Source organism: Triturus cristatus, chromosome 7 (genome assembly GCF_964204655.1).
Source record: "Triturus cristatus chromosome 7, aTriCri1.1, whole genome shotgun sequence".
Lineage (NCBI taxonomy): Eukaryota > Metazoa > Chordata > Amphibia > Caudata > Salamandridae > Triturus > Triturus cristatus.
The window spans coordinates 37,839,229-37,860,590 of NC_140590.1; the positions used below are offsets into that span (position 1 = coordinate 37,839,229).

Sequence of the window (21,362 nt, forward strand, 5' to 3'; positions counted from 1 at the left end):
AGGCCAAAGTAGTGTCATCAGCCTTGTATGGGGCAGAACTGTGGGGCCACTGCCGATTGGACGCCCTAGAGACAGCGGAGAGCAAGCTACTGAAATCCTTTATCTCCGTTCCACTGAGCACACCATCTGTACCAGTGCGGTTGGACACGGGCTGTAAAAACATCAAAGATCAGGCCCAGCTTCGCCCGCTCCTGCTATGGACACGAATCTGGAGGGGTGAAGAACTAAAATACTATGCTGATGCCCTGGGGGAAATAATGAGTCTGGGGGGTTGGGCTAAGATAAGATGGTTAAGAGAAACTAAAAAGCTTCTGGAGAAGATCGGACTAGGAGACTGTTGGTCATCACGTTCAGCCCCTCCAAAAGAAGTTGTCAAGGCGCTTTACTGGAAATGGACTGCGGAGCGTCTAATTATAAACTCTAACCACTGCAAGTCCACTGTCGCCTTTTTACAAATCAAAGACATTGTGGCTTTTGAACCCTACCTGGACCTGATCACCCTCCCCTTTGACCGAGCCCTTTATTTTAAATTTAGAGTTGGATCCCTCCCCCTAGGTGCTGTGGTATCTAATTGGACATCAGCGGCCCGTACTTCTCCCAACTGTGCATGTTGCCCGAGTAGGGTTGAGTCCATTGCGCATGTCCTATTTGAATGCCCGGATTATGCAAGGCCTAGGAGTTTTTGGATGAAACCTCTTTGTCGAAATATGGGCACACGTAGCCACCTAGCAGCCTTGCGTATCCTAACCACGGACACTTCCCCCCCTATAGTGTGTGGAACAGCAAAATTTTTAAAGCAGTTTTGGCTTATTCGTTGTAAGAGATTGTCAGTAGCTGTTTAATTCCTTTTTTAGCTAATTTAGTAACGGGCATTTCATGTCCTTTTATCTTTTTTAATGAATTTTATACTGGCTTCTTGTAGCAATGCTTTTTTTGTACACTGTAATGATTGTATTCTAATGTGCTTTTAAGATATCTTGCATATCGAATAAAAGCTTATGATGATGATGATGATGATGATAATACTACTGCATGTGCTGTTGTGCACGAGTATGCACTCCTGACCTCAACCTTCCAAAATGCAGTGTTAAAATGCACCAGAGCCCCCCAAGCATCCTGAAGATGGCTGTGCATAGCCAACAGAGAGGAGGTATTAATCAATGTGCGCCCAGGCAACACCAGTCACCTCTGCATCGCCAGTCGACCCTCAGCATTTGCTGCGCTACGATAACTTAACATCAAACTTAAGTCAACAAACACGCATGCAGCTTTGATTAAATACTGCAACACTGATGCCTTTGGGTCAAATCTGTGTATTATAAAATTGCCGATAACCAACCACATGGACGTCCCCCGGTGCAAGGCCCCTGACCACGGCCTGTTGCCGATTTGTGTACAGCGTGTCGGCTTTGTTTTGCTTTATTTGTTGCGGTCTGCTTTCAGGGATAGGATCCGTTATGCACGCTGCTCACAGGATCTGTGGGGCCGATCCCATAAGCCCACCAATATCGGGTGGAACTGTGGGAAATAGGAGAAATCGTGAGTGTCAGTCACAGGCTACAAGCTTAGGCCCAAGTACTTGATTACCACATGTGGTGGCAGCAATGTCAGAGTGACTTCAAGTACAGGTGTAGGAGGAATACCCACTGCTGGAGTTGCTCTAATTTGCCCCCCTGGCTCACCCACACCCCCTGACCATACATTTGACGGTGCTAATGTGGCTCCTTCCTTCGTGCCCCCACTGGGGCACAAATGCGCGTGGCTGGTGGACGCAAAACCTGCTTGAAGCTGAGACATGAAACTGTTCATAGTGTCCATGAGTTTGGCAAGCTCACCCCTAGTGGCGTAGTTACCTTGGGCCGCGGTACTGTCCAACGGGGTGAGAGGCCCCTGGTGCGTGGGAGCACCCGGTGCTGTAACGACCTCCTTGGGGGCCTGAACTGCTATGCTTCTGGGTGGTGGCAGCGGATCTGACGGGAAGTCCCTGGACGTGGGTTTGCGGACCCGCTTGGGCCTACATGGGCCTGCCTCTGCAACGGGTTGGTGTTCTGTAGGAGGAGAATTGCAGACGATCCCAGAGTCCTCCTGATCGGGGGCGTTCAAGATGCCATTGGCCTATCCCAGGCCTTTGATCTTGGCCATCTCAAAGAAATGGGCCCGCTGTGCGTCCTGTGAATTGCCCGGCATCGAGCCGTCCACCTGGGATCTCTCCGGAAAAAGGGGGGGTGAGCCCTGGCTATCCATGCCGACCTTTGACTCCACACGGGCCCCTGATTTATTGTGCGGTAGCGGGGGTGGACCTGGGGCGTGACGCGCCCGAAAGGCTTGCTCAAAGTGTGCCCTGCGTGTGCTGATGGAGTGGGTGTGCTGTTTCTCCTGCTGTTCAACCCTTTGCGTCAGACCCCTTGCGACGTCGCCTCCTAATGACGGTTCTGACCTGTTGCGGGCCGTGGACACGTCGTACCACCATGCAGCAGTAACCCAAACGAATGACTCAGCACCTGTAAAGAAGACACGTTAGTCATGACCACCAATGTGTACATTATAATTAGGCTTTCCTGTTTTCAGTTGCTATTTTTGGTAAATTCTGGTGGGGGGTTTTCAGTGTTTTCAAGTGATTTCAATACTTTAAAAAAACTGTGGTTTTCAGTGGTTACCCATTTTCGCGCCATTAAAAACTGCAGAAACAGTGTTTTTCCGGTATTTATGGAACGTTTCGCTTTTATTATTGCTTGCTTTCTGCACTGATAGCGCATGGTATATAGACAGTGTAAGTATAGTGTATATGAGGTCCAAATAGAATTTTGCAAATTAAACTTATTGCAGTACACCATACAATACTTTTTCAGTGAGTCTTTAGTCATGTGTGCTCGCTCTTTCCTTCCCATGTAAACTTCTGTGAAAAGGCCCTCTCAACATTGGAACTCGAGATGGGCAATGCCAAAACACCCAGTACACAATTTGTTAACTCCGGCCATTGACATAGCTTTTCATCCCAATACTGGTTTGCTTGAAGATTGCCATTCTCAGGGCAGGTTCTGCAGCATTTGCTTTGATCTGGGCGCTTATGCCCTCAGAGTTGTTGAAGCGGTCAAAAATGAAGCAGCACTTTTGAAATTACAGAGGAAATTCCCCTTAACGGAAGGGATCTATAACAGAGTACCACAGTGAGGTTCCATTGACTTCAAATGCAATTGGTGGTGAAGGGACATTTCTATGCATCATTGCAAGCCATTTCTCATGCACTGTAAAATAAAAGTTCCTGAATTGCTCTTTATCATTGCTTTGCTTACCAAGTGGCAAGCGCTCTAACACGGAACTTGTTGCAGTTTCAAAGTTACTAAAGGTGTCGCTCGGCCTACTCTCAAGGAGATGTTTCACATCTACACCAATTATGCTGAACACTTGGCAGATAAGGGTTTTTCAGACTCTAGTTTCTTATTATGTCCACTACAGCAGTTAGGTGTTCCTGCAAAAATTTAAGAATGCAGTAGAGTGTAGTTTTTTCACATCACTATCAATATGTGACCAAAGATCCCCACATTTCTTGCCTTTGGCATCATCACTCTGCAAAAAATCTGTAAACGGTTGCCACATGGATAATATACCATTCATAGCCCCTTGGACTGAGAACCATCAGCTAAGGGACACAGTTGTGAGGACTCTTTCTTTAATGCCACTCAAAGCACAAAATGATAAATATTTGCGTTCTAGTTCCTGTACATAAGAAAACAGTGCACTAGAATGGACTAAAAAATAAATAGCATTTTTCATTAACTCTGAAGATTGGAAAGATGCTTTCAGCAAACCATCTAACAAGTGGCAAGGATCTCTTACAGGGAAGCACTTCAGCTCAGGTATCAATTTTGAAAGGTAATCACAAAACGTTTTCATATACGTAGCTGAATCACTGCAAATACAAACAATATCACTCCAATCTTTGTTGAACTTGGAAAGAACCTTTTTTGCAGAGCATTCCAAGTGAAATTGCATTCCATTTCTTCCAAAAGTCTGGTGTCATGTTTTAACCACTATCCCAGATGCCTGGTGATAGCGCTCTTTTCACATATACTTGTCACTATACCTTGCATTTAATGTTTAAAGCCTGAGGTGTTGGCAATTCGCCTACTATCAATACTGACTCACTAGAAACTGGGGGCTGATGTATTAAGGGTTTTTACCCATTCTCTGTGGGTAAATGTGATGACACATTAGGAAAGATTCTTATGAAACCAGCCATTTTACCTATCAGTGAAAAAATAAAATATGATTTTGATATTTCCTGATTCTCTACAGTTTATAAAATAATTAAACAAGACCTAAAACATGCTTCTAAACTCTGCATCTTTAGACCAAAGACCACAGAACTGAAAAAACCAAAAGGAAGAAAATGAAATATCTTAGTGTTATCCCTAAACAACAAAACTGAAGCAGAATAATGTTATCCCAGCCTTTCTTACTGCTAGCTTGTATGACAAAGTTACATTGTATTGGCCCCTTCAGGAAGGAAAAAAATGACTCTTTCACTCCCTTTTTCCTTTCTTTGAATGGCATTTAGTTTGTGGCTGTGTAGGTGTTTTTTCAGTGTTTATATGTTTTCACTTGTGAGGGCTATTTCTCTTTCAGTGGGGTGTTATCAGTTATTATAGGTTTAAGCCTAAAACCGGACAGCCTAATTATAATGCTGGTGCGTCCCGCCACTTTGTTAATACCGTGGGGGGGGGGCTAGCCCATGCCTCATGCGCTAGCCCCTCTCCATGGTTGCCCTAGACCATGCACTTGGCAATGCGCTTATAAATATATATTCACCCAATTAACAAATTCCCTAACATGAATAAGATACGACAATGGGAGACCCCCCACGCCCCCGTGACTCAGCACTGCCTGATTTCAAAATGATCTCTTAAAACAACCTGGAAGGCCATAAGCTTGAAAGAAACTTGCCTACAGCATCCTATTTTCCCAGTCGGCCTCCCATCCAAGTACTAACCAGGCCCGACCCTGCCTAACTTCCAGGATGGACCAAGATCGTGTGCAATCTGGAAGTGCAGTCCACAAGCGCGAGGCTGCACACAAAATGGAACAAGAAACGTGGCCAAATACCTGCCCCGCCCCTCGCACATTCCCGTGAAGTTGTCTAAGAAAAGTTGCCGTTATGCAGACGCTTGATGGTAGGCGTGTGAATCCAAATTTCAGAAATTACCATGCTGGCAATTGCACTCGAGCGGGTGAACACATGGCACATGAGGGGGGGGCACACGATCGCTACACCGGCGGCATATGCAGCGCACGGTAACCGGACTTCGCCGGCTGCAGTTTTAAGGTGGGGGGGATCCCAGACCCCCCAACCTGCTAATAAATGATGCAAAGGAGTGCGGGGGGCCAACCACGATAAAGGCCCGCTGCGGCCTGAAGCGTCGGCCCGCCGGGCCTCCCCCGCGGCCCCTGAAGCGGGGACCGGACATATTTGCGCTTGCGTGGACCCCCAAACCCCTGTCCGTATTCGGAAATGTGCAGCTCAATGCGCGTGGGAACGCGACTAAAACATTGTGCCCGAGCTCAGCCCGTTGCGTGCGACCCTTGGCGCTGATGCCAGGAGTAATTTGCACACTAACCCATGGTGCTGTGTATAAAGGAGCGGGACTCCCGCGAGCGACCTAGGGCCCCATGAGCAGCAGGGAGCGGGCAACGCGCGTACGCTCCCCCCCCATCTCTAATCCCGCAGACCGGCATTAGTTGGGGATCCTCATGGCGTTTGACCGAGGGCTGGAAGCTGCCCCGCCAAAGGGAAAGCAGGGGTGGGGTGGGGGCCACCTCGCAATACCTACTGGCCCCACCCTGAAACTAAGTCATGAAAGCCCGGTCCACCGGTTTCCCCGGACTGACCCAGGAGGAGGTGGAGCGTTGCTGCCCTTGCTGTTCACTCCCCCTCTCCCCCACAGCATCAAGCCCGCTTGGGCCTGATACGGACTGTAAACCGGGAGGAGGGCAAGGCCAACTGAGGTACCCACGTGGCAGACATTTGGGACACCAGCTGGGGCACCACGTGGGATCCGCTACCCCCGCCGCGGCCGCAGGACGACCGGACCCACTCTTCCTCCCTGCATCTGCTGAGGTCTCCCCCCCCGACCTTGCTGCTGACGGCAGACACAGCAAGGCAAAGGCCCCACGGACGCCTCGCCGCGACCAGGTGCAGGGTACTGTAGTACCAGCTGGAGCCCCACAGGCCCGGCCTCAGCCCCCTCGGACCACTCGGTGCCCGGGACAGCCCATTAGAGACCCAAGGGAGCTGCCCAACCCCCCCCTCCCAGAGGCGGCTCGCGGGCCTACCAACCCATATGGGGAGGCAGGGGGGGGAAGCATATGGTGTGCCACAGATCTCGGCAGCTCCCACGGGACACGTCTAGTCGGCGTGAGGGCGAGGGGACAAAGAGGCCGCTAGGGGGGTGGGGGAGGACTATATACCTCTCCCTGCCCCACCCCATCCGGAAGTGATACGCGGGACCTCAAAAGGGGTCTCTGGGCAAGACACTAGGCTGCCCAGTGTGCCATCTTGTGGCACTAAAGGGGCCGCCCTCTTATGAGGGTCCCCTGCGGGGACTTCATTCGGTCAGCCCGCAGTGCATTTGTACCACACATGAAAGGAGAGAAAATAAGTCCATGTCTTCAGTGCAGTGGGGAGAAGGTAAATGGCTTTTTACTGGAGATTAAATGTCAGAACCCCTTTCAAAGAGCAACGAGCGACAGAGGGGCTACTGGGCTGATCCATGGGGATGGGGATGGGGGATGGGGGCCCTTTACTCCTGATGCCCCTGGCCCAACCCATCAGGGCGCAACTAGACCCGAACCTCGGTGAGGGGGGAGGGTGGGGGGCGGCTCACATCACCAGGCCCTAACGCTGGTCGCACACGGTGCAACAGTCTTTTTGGGGCCCCTCCCCCATTTCCTCTTTCCAACCAATGCACCTCATCTCTCCATAGCACCTTTCTGACAAACATTTCATTTTTTTATAGCGCTACTCATAGTTTACTCACACTCAGTTCTGTGATCTGCATGGTACACGTTCTTTGTAGCAGGCACATTGACCCTCTGCGCTGTGTGAGTGGCAGGAGTGCCCATGTGAGTGCACAGTGAGCGATGCAACAGTGTGAGAGTAGGGTAAGAGGAGTGACTGCAGGGTGAGTGAGGTGACCATATGAATTTGGGTGCGCATGTAAGCGCAGAGTGGAAAAAATCAATGTATGGTTAGTGATGGGCTTGTTTGAGTGGGATTGCAGATTGAGCAGTGAGGGGGACAGGTGATTGAAGTGTCACATGAGTGCATGGTGAGTAGTGTGCTCATGTGACTGCAGGGTGAGGTACAGGGTGAACAGCACAAGTGCATTGTGAGTGCAGAGTGACCACTGTGAGTGCAGGGTGAGTGGGTGAATGGTGTGAGTGCATGGTGATCAGTGTGAGTGCAGGGTGAGCGGGTGAATGGTGTGAGTGCATGGTGGTTAGTGTGAGTGCATTGTGATCGCTGTGAGTGCAGGGTGAGCGGGTGAATGGTGTGAGTGCATGGTGATCAATGTGAGTGCATTGTGATCGATGTGAGTACAGGCTGAGCGTGAAAGTGAAAGGTGAGATTGAGGAGTGAGTTGTCTGAATGCAGGGTACATTCACAGACACTTGAAGTAACTCAGCATGTTATTGACGGCAGCGTAGGGTTTAAGATATAAGTTAAACTATTGCTACTATGGCATTAATCAGTGATCGAGGGTGGAGGAAATAAATAATGTCCTGATCCTGCAACAAACTTCCAGTTTTATGAGATCCAAGTTCTAATCCCGGCATCACTAGCTTGAGTGATACTGGGCGAAGTACACTTTTGCTATGACACATCAGTTATTTAGAAATGTGGGGTTCACCAGCACCCTTGGTGAGTGCTGATTTTAAACACTATCTAAAACATGCAGCTGTAAAAATTCAAGACCACAGGGTGTGTTCTTTAAAATACAAACATATCTTTTACATGCGAGAGCCAGGGGATGAGCAGGTATGAATAGGATGCTGCTCACATTCCAGTGAGCTTTGAAGGCCATAGTGACGAGGAGGATGAAAGGAGGAGCGGATTTTAGCAGAGCTGGAGAGGTGCTTTTTCTGAGCCCGGGCTGCACGTGCACTCTCTGCCTGCATTATCCCGTGCTCCCATGGCTGTGCATGTTGCTGCTGCTGCAGAAGGAGATATTAAGGGAACTGCATCCAGGCAGTGCTTCTCATGCTCTCCCCCTGTCACCATTCCTGTGAGCAGTAGCGACTAGTTACCTCCTGCAGTACCCGTCCTGTGCTTTGCGCCCTGCAACCATGTCATGCAGTAAGATTAACAAGCATTTGCAATGCAATGCAATGCAATGCAATTGAACGCACATCAAACACACTAAATATAAGTAAGTGGAAATCAGTCTATTGTGATTGATGGGAAGTAATGTAAGCATTATATCCCTTTTTTTCTTCTTCCTAATAGTTTTAATCCCATGATGTAGGACTGGGAAGAGAGAGTAGAATCTGAGTCTTGGGCACAGTAAGTAATTGAAGCATTCCAGAATATTGCTCGCTATGCATTTTAAATACATTATTGACACACAGAGTCCAAAGAGGGGCCTTCTACAGTGTGATTGGTGCACAGTGAAGAGCTGGTCTGTTGGTTCCTAACACACTTACAAGAGTTATCGCTTCACATGGAAGGGCAGCGGATACCAAGTGGGTGTAGGCCCCAAAGCAGGCAATGAAAATGTCCACACATTGCCAACCAGTTTGGTATTGAAATATAACCATAACTGAGGTACAGTGAGATCCCTCCATCCCAGGGCCCAGTGCTGCTGCACCAGCTGCACAAATAATATGTAGTAACCTTCAGAAGGCGGAGGTTATATTTTCTCTCAGCCTAGGTGCAACCCCTGTAAGTCACCTGCCTTGGATATGGCTTGTGATGTGCCCAGAAAGCCCCCTGCCTTGTAATATACTTACACGAAATCCCCTGACAGAATGGACCACGATCTGACAGCATCAACATGTCACAGCAGCCTTTGACACTGGCACATCATCCGTGGCCTTAAATAAATCATTGTTTTGGTTGATTAACAAGAAACGTAATCAACGTCATGCTAACAACCAAAGAGCCAAGCCTGACTACCAATCAGAAAAGTGTGCGTTAGAGTGCAGGCAAGTTGTCTTCTGAAGACATGACGTCACCACTGATAAGGCGATGGGGCTGTTGGCTTTGAATATTAAAACCATGCACACATTAACACCGCACACTTTGGAAAAAAAACAATGCCTATACTGCACACCTTCAAATATTGTGCACTTTAAACACATTGGCATCGGAGGTGTGGCTGATCTGCCCACAAGATGGCCGCAGTTTCTTGAAGCTCCTTCAACCCAACAGAGACCAGAATACTCTCGGGCAGCAGTTTGCTTCGTCCCCCGATGTGAAGCAAAGATTTTAGGGCCCGAACGTGGGGGGCACATGTATTTTTATTTTTGGCATCCTGACAAGCTGTTTTTGATGCAGTTTTCTCCCGTGTCACATCCTCCTCAGGCTCCAGAGCCGCAGCCGCCATTTTCTCTACTGTGGTGCGTGGCGGTGAGCAGCTCTCACGCACGCTGAAGCATGTTTATTTTAAATGTACCAGCTTCACATGGAGAATATTTTAGGATAATTTAAATCCTATTTATGGCAGTGCACATTTCCTGACCAGCTTTTAGGGTTGGTTTCACCTCCTTGCATTGCTGACTGCATGGCTTATCAGATTTATCAGCTGCCTGACTAGCATCTTCCTATGGCATTTTTCAGTGTCCCCACCTTGTGAGACCCTTGAGTCACCTATGTTTTTAGCAAATTGCTTTATAACAAGGGTGGTCATGATGGTTCCCTGCTGAGGGTGCATTTGAGGTCTTCTCTATACTTCTTCCACTGTTGGTGCTTTGTTATTAGATTGCTTGCTGAGCACATGCTCTCTTCTGCTTCAACTTCAGTGCGATTTTCGCGACTTTGGTGACATACTCTTTCTTTATATGAAGTCCCCCTCCTCATCTTGGCAAAAAAACACATCCACGACCATGTCTTCTGTCCGCAAGGACTCCACTACTGCTACAGAACGGCAGAAGAAAGAGCTATACTCTCCTACAAAGTCTCCATTACCTTTAGCTCTAGAAGACCTTATGGAGGAAATAAAGCTTTTGAAACCCTTTGTTATTGGCACTAATGCTACTCTTCAACGGCTAGATGAGAAATGAGCTAGTCTGGAGTCCAGAGTATCGGCAGTGGAGCAACGGATTAGTGATGTCCAGGATGCAACCCCCAAGATTGAAGCTATGTTTAAAGAAATAGTTCTCCTTAAATAACAGACGGAGGACTTGGAAAATTGTTACAGACGCAATAACCTCATAATTTATGGCATTCCTGAAGGTGCAGAAGGCAATGATAGGCCTTTTTTTCTTAAGACACATATTCCTAAAATAGTTGGTCTTAAGGAGGGCACAAATCTTAATTTACAGCGTGCGCACCGCATGGGTTCTAAATCTGGGGGAACATCATCTACATCATCAGCCAGTCGCTCTAAAGGAATAATTGTTCTTCTTTTGGAATATACTGAGGTGTTAATGGTTCTGGCTGTGGCTAAGAAAAGAAAGCAAATGTTGTGGTCTGGTCAGAGGGTCTTTTTCTCCCACGATGTGGCTCATGCAACTGCCGCGCATCGTAAGGAGTTCCTTTCCTTTCACCCTAATCTTTGTTTCATGAATGCTAGATATGGTCTTGTGCATCTGTGCTTTTTCAAGGTCACCTACAAGGAATGGACTTTCTCATTTGACTGTCCAGACAATGTGAGGTAGTTTATCTTTCACCACAAGGAGAAGAGATGGACTTTGGGAAAACCTGAACCTGGATTTTCTTGTGTTTCAGCTCTTATGCACAAAACTTGTTTTCAATTTTCAGGGAACGATTGCTATTGCCTTTATTTACACATTTGAAATTGGTAGCTATTGCTTATTTGTTTCTTTCAGGTTTTTCTTCCACTTAACTTCCTTTTTTATTTTTATTTTTTTCCCTTTGCAGATGTTTCTTGTCTAGCACTGATTTCCCTCCTCGATGTGTCCTCTCCCATGTGCCACCCTTCCTAGTCCGATTGTTTATAGTCCATCTTCATTGGTTGGTAAGTGTTATTCCATTCAATAGGCATGCTCACCTCATAATTTGTGTGCCTCCTGCCTATTTGGTTTAACTCCATGTTTTTCTTTTTTATCTGCTGTTCATAATCCCAATTATACCCTTGACCTCTTTATGGTCTCTGTTGTCTCTCTTAAATTTGGTAATCTGCTGTCGGTCTTCCCTTTTGTGCTTCCCCGCCTCTCCACGCTATTCTTCTTACACTCAATGTGTATGTTGTTCATCTTGACTGAAGCCTCTTGGTGTTTTGTCAATTGTTCTTTCTCTAGTGGTCATAATTTTGTTTCTTTCCTTCTTCTTCTACTATATCATTTTTGGCTCTTTTTCTTATCTTTTATATTTCTGTCCTACAGATTTTTTCTTTCCTTTTTTCTTTCTTTTTTCTGTTTCCCCTACCCTTGTTGTTTATCTCTCTTTCTCTTTTTTCAAAATTGGTATCTTGCACTCATTTGTATTGCAAATTTCTCGATATAATGTATGTGCTTTTTCCTCATAGCGAATTTGTATTGTTACGAATTTCAGAATGCTCATGGTTGTTCTGAATGCCTTTTTCCTCTTCCTATGACTGTTAATGATTGTATTGTGTCTTGGAATGTAAAGGGTCTTCATAACCCTATTAAGAAACAAAGAGTGCTTACAAATTTATCTCAATTACAATGTAAGATCGCAATGATACAGGAAACTAATCTTAATGAAAATGACATTAGCTCACTTAAAAAGCAATGGGTGGGTTATGTTTATTGCTCTCCTGTGAAGGAAAAAAAATGGAGTGGTGACACTATTTCATCAATCACTTAATGCAAATGGCTTCTTTTTCATCTCGTTATTATAGGCACCCCCCTTTCTCATCTTAACATTTATGGTCCCACTGGTTTGGATGCTCAGTTTTGGCACTCCATTTTTTTTTTCCTCACATGACCTCTGTAGCTACTGCCACCTCTCGACCTGTCCCACCACTGGCGCAGATAACTTTTGGTGGTACATAGTCTCAGCTGATATATTCTTAACAGGGGATGCCCGTTTATACTCAAATTGAGCTGACCCAGAGGTTTTAATCATTGGAAGTTATCCTATACCCAAATCTAACATAAGGTAACCCAAGATCTTCTCAAAAAGGGTCATCCAGCCAGTTCCAAAACAACTCAATGTCAGACTTTTCCCTGAAGACATTTACCCTCTGGTCTACAACTCGATAATACTTAACAGAATTCCACCAGGCATTCCAACTAGGAGAAGTTTCCTGGTGCCACAGCATGCAGATATCTCTCCTTGCCAACAAAATCAAGTAAAACACCAATTTATATTGGGTCTCAAACTGATCTTGTACCCCACCCAGCATAGGCACAATTCCAAATAAGATAAGAGTTGGGCTTACCTCCACTTCCGCACCCATGACCTTGGAGATAGTCTTACCAACATCCGACCAAAATTCGTATATCTTGGGACAAGACGCGAATATGTGGACAACATCCGCATTCTGGAATCCACACATGGCTTCTCCTCCACCCTTCAATTTAGAGACTTTAAGAGGGGTCCAGTATATCCTAGGGAGTGTGAAAAAATGGTTTCTTCTGAGTGCAGCAGATTTAATCACAGAATAAAGCAGGTCAATAGATACTTGCCATAACTCTTTCCGTTCTTCGCTAGGCAAGTAGTTCTCCCAGACCCGATGGGGCTTATCCATCCTTCTTTCTGCTGCAGCCAGAAGATAATTATACCACAGGGCAACTTATTTTCTTATTTCCCGCCCGCACTCTCGAGAAAACTGTTCCCTATACTCAGTTTTGGCACTCCATGTCATATATCCTATATGCTTGCTCTAACCCGAATCTCATTGTTAGTGGTGACTGTAATCAAATTGTGGACCCTTTCATTGATAGGAAGTCTCTCTGTAGATATATTCCCACCAAAATGCAAAAGACACTATCCATTCTAGAGGTTTGGTGGATGCTTGGTGGATATATAACCCTGATAATTTGGAATTTACTTTTTACTCCCCTACATATATTTCAAAATCTAGAATTGACTACATGTTTGTGACTACCCAACTACTCACCAACTTAACTCATGCTGAATTTGGATCTGCACTTATATCTTGTCATGCGGCGGTCTTTGTTGATATAGGTCTCTCATCTGAATGTTCGAAACCTTGTAGGTGGTGCTTTAACAATCATTTACTCAAAGATCCTATTTTTGTGGAGCGCTTCAAAAATGTTCTCTTAGAATTCTTTCAGGCATAACTTCCCCTGACATACCATTTCATGTTGTATGGGATGCTATCAAAGCAACGGCCAAAGATTTTATCATTGTCTACTTCGCTGGTAAAAGAAAAAAACTTCTCAAGGAGTCTTCATCCCTATTATTATCCATTAATTAACTTGAACATGCTTACTACACTTCCAATAATGACGATACTCTCAAACAACTTGTTCATGCTAAATTAAATTTCAACAGTAAATCGACTGAGGAGGCCTCCGGGGTATTAGTAAAGATTAATTCTAAATTTTATGATGGACGCAATAGAGCAGGTAAATTGCTAGCAAATTATTTGAAAGTTAAATCCCAGAAATCCAAAATAAATAATATTATAGATGGTAAGGGTATTAATCATCTTAAGGATGAAGAATTATTACATTGTTTTACAGATTTTTATAAAACTTTATATACTCCTGAGTCTTCTCCTTCCGATACTGCCCTGGATTTGTTTTTTGAATCTCTTCCTCCTCATTCTTTCCCCTCTCCAGACTGTTTATTTCTTGATCAAAACGTATCTCTTTCTACAATTAAGACTGCTTTAGCTAAAGACAAAGGTCCCAGTCCAGATGGTTTTACGGCAGAATTTTATTTTTGCTTCTCACGGATTCTTCTTCCACATCTCCTCTTTCTTTTTCAGTACTTCATTTATCACAAGGAGGCTAGTGGCATTTTTTTGAAGGCAATGATCTGTTTAATTCCGAAGAGGGATAAGGATCCCTTTTCCTGTGTTAATTATCGTCCTATCTCTCTGATAAACCTAGACTGCAAAATTTTTGCTTAAGTGTTGGCTCTCTGTCTTAATCAAGTAATTCCCGACCTGATTGGCATTGAGCAGTCTGGGTTTGTTAGGGGTAGGACTTTAGCTGACAACTCTAGAACTTTCTTGAATATAATTCATCTTGCTTCTAAGAGTTCCTCGCCTTTAGCGGCCAGTACCCTAGATGCTGTGAAAGCCGTTGATCGCCTTCATTGGCTTTTTATGATGCGAGCCCTTAAATGGCATGGTTTTGGCCGTGTTATTATGTCTTTCATAAGCAAGCTTTATTCCTCCCCAACGACTTCAGTTTTTGCTAACGGATCACAATCCTCTTACTTTACCCTTCAAAGGGGCACTCTCCCTTATTTCGGGAGTTTAGTCACAAAACCTCTGAAATCAAATTCACAGCTTATGCTGATGACATTGTATTACATGTTTTCGGATCCCCAAGTTTCCATACCCGCTTTTAATGATCTTTTATCGTCTTATGCTACCTTATCAGACTATAAATTAAACTTCACAAAATCTGAAGTTTTCCCTTTAAACAAATATAGCTTAAAATAAATGTTTGCAAACAAGGGTTTTAAATGGAATTCTAATCATATTACTTGCTTATGAGTAAATATTCTTCCTCAATCACTAAAAACGTTCAACTCAATTTGGATGATGTCCTCCTAAAAATGCTTCATATGTCAGAGATATAGTCACCTTTATATTTAGCGTGGTGGGGTAGGTTAGACACAATTAAAATGATGATGCTGCCTGTTATCAACTTTTATCTGCACATGCTGCCAGTGAAGATTCCATTAAAATGTTTTAAATCCCTTAAGAGAGCCCTAGGTAAATTTTAATGGAATAAATGGAAGGCGCGTATCTCTTTGTCTGCATTATCTGCTCCCAAGGATAGGAGCGGTGTCAATTTTCCGAACTTCCGACAATACAATTCTTCCTTTTAATACGTCAAATTCTACCTCATCTCTCTTCTTCTGCAGATACTCCTTTAATGGTCTGGTGAAAATTGGAGGAATCGTTGATTCGGCCTTCTTCGTTTACATCATTGGGTAATTTTTTGTACCCTCCTCATTCCTTTATATCACCCACCATTTCACAATCTATATCGGTTATTTACCCGGTCCTTACCAAATCGCTTTCACCACTGCAGGTGTTCCTTGATTCTTCAATATGGCATAATATATCCATTAAACTTTCAAATCGTACCATTTTTTGGAAGGGCTGGTTCAGTAGGGGGTTTGTTCAAGTTAAACATTTGTTTCAAGGAACGCACCTTCTCTCCTCTAGCGAGCTCCAATCTAAATTTGGATTTTCAGCCACCTCCCTTCTTAAATACGATTATTTAAAAACGATCCTTACTCATGAGCTTTCTCGTCATTCCCGATCCTCCTCTCCTTCTTTGGATTCTTCATTAGAGCCGCTGTCCAACTCCTCCCTTCGGGCTTCCAAAATCGATAAATATCTTCAGTATTCCCTTCCAAATCACCCTAAGAGTTAGGTTGAACTTTTATGGAAGTTGGATTTGCAACACACTTTTTCTGCACAGACTTGGAACTCTATATGGTCATGATTACTTCACACGTCTTGTAATGCTAACACCAATCAGATCCTATATTAGTTTTACAATAAACTGTATTTAACTTCATCATGTGTTTCTAAATATATTCCCACTTTATCAACGGTTTGTTGGACCTGCTCAACTACTCCTGGCACATACATACATTATTTTTTTTAAATGTCCAAACATTACCTCTTTTTGGATAAAGGTTTCTAAAACAATCTCCTCTATATGTTCTATTAGTTTCCCGTTTGAGATCAATTCTATATTTTTAGGAAGTACTTCTCCATTTTGGTTTGGTGCTCGTAAGTTGGGGTTGTTTGTGGATTTGTTATTTGCTTTCAAGATATTGCTTCCAGTTGGAAGGATGCTGCTAAAGTCACCTTTAATGGTTGGTAGAACCTTCTCTGTCATCATCATAGGTTGAATAGAGCATCTGTTACTTCCACTCCCTAACTTCTTCGAAAAGCAGCCTTTTGGTCTCTGCTTACTAATTACTTATCCCCTCATTCAATGCAGATTCAGGACAGTACGTCTGTTTTTCAACCACCGTGAGTTTTTTTGGTTTATTTCTCTTCTATTGTCCATACTGTGAGCATTGCACTGTTGGAACACCTATTGTGCAACATATTGGATTTCAATATTGTTTATCTTGGTACTTAGTTGATTTTTTATGCCCTTTTCATTTTTTCGTTTTTATATATATATAAAACATAAAATGCTGTTTCATTAAGGTACTCTTTCTTTTATTGACTTTACGGTTCTGGTGTTTAATAATGCTATTATATCATGTGCTATCCTTATTTTGGTTATATCTACTTTGCACTATTTTTCATTGTTTACTTCTAATTCTTCTTCTAAGCTGTACTGTTTTTCTTTATATATTTCAATAAAGCTCTCTTAAACTCAAAAAAAACAAATTGGCATAATGCACAACTAACACATTGAAATGATGTGTGCATGTGCGCATGAAATACACTAGCACAATGCACAGCAAACGCATTGCAATAAAACAAGCATTAAATACGCCGATAGGTTACGCTGCGTACGAGTACACGGTGTGCATAAGGCACAGAGAGCAGAGCTCTGCTGCTGTAACAAGGCGTATGCAAACCCAGTGTTCACGCCACACACAGGCTCTGCTGGGAGACCCGGGCCATGGCACCGGGAATGCGACTATGAGTCCATTGAACCTGTGCCAGACATTGATGAAACCAGGGTACAAGTCGGGGGTACCCGTGGGTGCATGGCGTCGACCCACTATGTTCACAGGGTGGACGCCGTTCACCCTGCCAAGAAGTCAGGCCCCACAGAAATATGATGAACTTGTCTCAGTCTAATTTTCAGACACTGGGAAAAGTCCAGCGGCACCTGCACCTTGTCCATTCCCAGGGCAAAATGCAGGCAGCAAGAGGGTCTTTTGTATTTTCACCTCTATTTGGCCCAACGATGAAGGCAGAAGTTAAGAGGCCATAAGGCCTCCTTTTGATTGAGTTTCGTGGCTGGTTGTGACATGGAACCTCACACTTAAATGCAACAGAGGGAAAACAAAGGCACACAGTTTGTTAACTCTTCACAGGCACTTAAGACACACATGATTTGACTTTGTTCAGTCCCTGTGTATCAGTGCATGCACTGCAAGATGTCAAATGTGTTGGTATGTCCTAGTATTTTCACAAATTACAATTTGCATAGCACTATTTTATTTATTTTATAGTGCTACTCATCCCAATGCATAGCGTCAGAGTGCTTTATGTAACATACACATTATAAAGTAACAATAAATCATATGTGTGTAAATTAGTGTACAAGATATGTTATATGAGACAGTGGCGGTTACAAGGTGTAGGAGTCGCACCTCCTTCATAGCTCACTGTGCTATAATAGAAGGATTACAATTTATGAACTGGTAGTAACAAAAAGATCTCTGGGTGCAGAGCAGTTACCCACTTCCCTAAAATACAAATCTGTCATCTACCTGTTACATGATGTGCTTTGCAGGAGACACATTAACCTTCTATACTACTTTGATTAAAATCTGACTATACAAAGTACAGATCTCTCCAACAAATGCGCTAATCTCCAGAGTTACCTCACCAGTATTATTATTCCATGAGATTTACTGGGCACCTCTGCAGCAGATACTTTAATCCCATAAAATGTTTTAAAATGCAGACTTTGCAACTAATTAAGTGTTTCCATATTGCCAATTTATTTGTGGCAGGGTTTAAATAAAAATACATGTATTAGTTGAGGCCTAGATTTTGCGTCAGGATTGGCCCACTTTTTTTGCACAACCCCTAAACAAATCAAATTTGTTGAATCTCATAATGCGCTAAAATTTACTCATGACATACCTGATAAACATAAGTGTGAGGTCTTAATATCTGATGTTACTTCTTGTGATGTCACTTCCAGTTAGGTCACTTCCTGTGATGCCACGTGCGATATCATGCGTCGTGTCATGCGCTGTGATTGGTGCCATGATGTCCCTTGCATATTGCCTTATTTGGTTAGTCCCCCTACTTCTTTTTTTAGGACTTGTACCCTGGATGAAACCACTCTGGTGCATTCGACCTTCAGCTAACTTTTCACAATAGGGTGCATTTGGGTAAAGGATGCATTAATCATCAGATATCACAGGGTTAAAGATTAAAGTCAAGGGAAAATAAAAAGGCACTTCTATTTCCTGAAAACCTCTTTTACTTCAGCTTTACGGCCATACAGGCATGGCCCATGGAGACAACAAACATGTCCAGACACTGTCTTTCAAAGAGTATAGACAGCTGGGGTCACTTTCTACCTTTTAATAGCTTTGTACACAGCTACAAGAATCACAATGTTTAGGCTTCAGAAGTTTCTTCTTCTAGCACCTCCAAAATTAAAATATATATATTGTCATCACATTAAATTTAAAATTAACTGCCTACTGAAAAAACCCCACTAATTCTCATTACAACAATAAAAAAATGCCAACTTAAGAAACAAAAATGGGCCAATAATTATTAAATCATATGAGCGAGACCTGCCTACAGTGAGTCGGAATCGAAGGTGAATCGCTGAAGAAATCATTCGGGATCCGGGGCCAGACATGCAAGAAGAGGGGCATGTGATGCACAGATTCTGGAAGGGCTGCTGTTTGCCGACATAGGGGACAAGAGTCAAGAGCTGGGACTTCCTACACTCAACCATCAATAACAAGTCATACTTTGGCTTACATCTCCATGTTGCAGCGAGATGGCAGTCAAGTTGCTGATTCTGAAGCCAGTCAACTGCCGGCTCTGCCTGTTGTTCCTTCAATGTGGTAAACAAAGGTTATGATGTGCGTTGTGCTGCGCAATACTTCTGCCTTGTTTGAACGAGGTGCAAAGGTACTTGTAGTGAGCCAACAGGCCACTACTATACATTGTATACTCATACACCCGAATTGCCGGGCTCGGCTATAAATAAAGGGGCAGATTTACAAACCCCTTGCAATACATTTGCACTGCCGTTGCATCACTTCTGTTACGCAGGGGCGGCGTAAACCATGCGCCATGTTGCGACTTATTTACAACGTGACGCATCTAGGCAGATGCGTCACGTTGTAAAGTACTGCGCCACTGGTTTCATGAGGGCGTTCCGTAGTAGGGTGGGGGTTCCATCGCAGGAAAGCCTCGTAAAAGTGACTCATTGAAATCTACAAGATTTACGACGCTGCTCTGTCAAACCCTTACGCCTGCTTGAAGCAGGCGTAAGGAGTGACTCACCACGTTAAGTATGGGCGGCCCCTGTGCATTGCTGGAGCTGCGTCGCACTTGCGACACGACTCCAGCAATGCACCGCCCTTATACCACAAGATGCTACACGCATCTGCCTATCCTTGCGCCACGATGCGCCGCATTGTAAATGCGACGCATCTGTGGTGGCGCAAGGAGAGAATTGCATGTCTCATCTATTCTGGCACATCCCTGCTGATTTGCAGAGATGCGCCAGACCTTGTAAATAGGCCCCAAGGGGTGCAGGGTTGCTTGTAACTCATGCATGGACGGCACCTACATGACTTGTTACTGCTTGCTGGTTATCATGTCGTTGTTCTGACTAATCGGGTCATGTCAAGTCTACCAGTAAGGATTGAAGTATCTGTCCATCCTTACCTGTTTTAAACTCCGGGACCATATGATGCTACCGCTCTAATTTTGCTTTGATTATGCACCTATATTCGCAATTAATTAAGAAATGGAATCTGGAATTTTATTATTCTTTCAACAACCATGGGACCCTGTCAACCAGAGTATAGATTGGTTTTAAATTATAACCAACATATTAATTTTGTCAAGCTCCGATTAAGTTCCTTTGGCACACAGGAACAAAACGCGTTGGCTGTGCTTCAAGTTATTTATATATTTATTTTGAGTGAAGATTTATGGACTGCCGAACAAATAATGGAGTGCACCTCCCTCTTTTCTTTGAACTTCTTTGTACCAGTGGCACCTATCGACAGCGGGTGCTGGGAGGAGTAGCACCAAATCTTGACAATGAAACATTCGGATTTAAGTGCTTAACCTTGGTCCGCTGTTGTGTTCTTTCCTCTTGTTATGACTTGTTACTGTGTCCGCGAGGCTCCTGTGATAGGCCTCCCATCACTCTTGGCGATGAGTGGGGGTACTTGCCACGTGGGATATGGCGCAGCTCTTAACTGGCGGCGGCGGAAGTGCGGCGTGGCAGAGGCTGGTGCAATGCTCGTTGCCGCCTCTACATGAGGTGGCGGCTAAACACACTGGCGGTGGGTGGCCCGGCGGTGCAGAGAGCCGCCTGTGGCAAGTAAGGTGACTGGGGTTAGAGGACTCTCTGTCAGGAGCCGGTGAGGAGTGCGGCACGAGCTCGAAGTATCCACCCGGTGAGAAGACTGTGGTGACGCATGCGGGAGAAGTGAGCCGTGGCAGAAGAGGGACTGACATCAGTAACCGGAGGCGCCCAGAAAGTGAGGAGGCCATGAGCGATCATCAGTGCAAACTGCGGAGCGAGGAGGCCGCGCAGACCATCCAGGCAAGGCGCGCACACCGGAGGGTGCATGGCCTTTACACGGCACCAGGAAAGAGTGTGCGCAGGCTGCGGGAGCAATGCGGTCTCACACGAGACAGTGTGGGAGCCGCAGCTGGGAAAAAGAGAGGGGTGTGTGGCAGCAGGAAGATTGAGCTGCCCTGAACAGAGCAGAAAGGAGGGAAAAGTGTCACGCCACACAGTCAAACCTCCCAGGGGTAAACAAGCCCTACCTGCACCCTGCACTGCGAATAGACTTCAAAGGGAACAAAGGGACATTACACTTAAGTAACAAAAAAAACATAAAAATACAGGAGAAAGGAAAAATGTCAGTGCAGGAGAAGGAACAGCAGGAGAGAAATGTGCTCAGTCCATGTTAGCAGCATTACCACCGTTCAGTCAGTTGGCTGATCCTGCGACAGCAGCAACAAGGTGGAGAAAATGGATTGGAAGAGTGGAAAATTACTTTCTCGCAGTGTGGGAAATAGATGGAGCAGTCAATAGGTCAACCATGCTCCATATGTGTTATATTACTTTTTCCAAGATCT

At 44.7% G+C, this 21,362-nt stretch overlaps 1 protein-coding gene across 1 annotated transcript in view; it reads left to right on the forward strand.

Moving 5' to 3' along the window:
• Window positions 1–5,744: 5,744 nt before the first annotated feature.
• The window catches only part of LOC146808752 (cell adhesion molecule CEACAM4-like), a 508,058-nt gene continuing 492,440 nt past the window's right edge, over window positions 5,745–21,362 (forward strand). The window contains exons 1-2 of the mRNA XM_085614232.1: window positions 5,745–6,685; window positions 11,099–11,195. The gene's annotated coding sequence lies outside the window, so the exon portion shown is untranslated. The remainder of the gene's footprint in view (window positions 6,686–11,098; window positions 11,196–21,362) is intronic.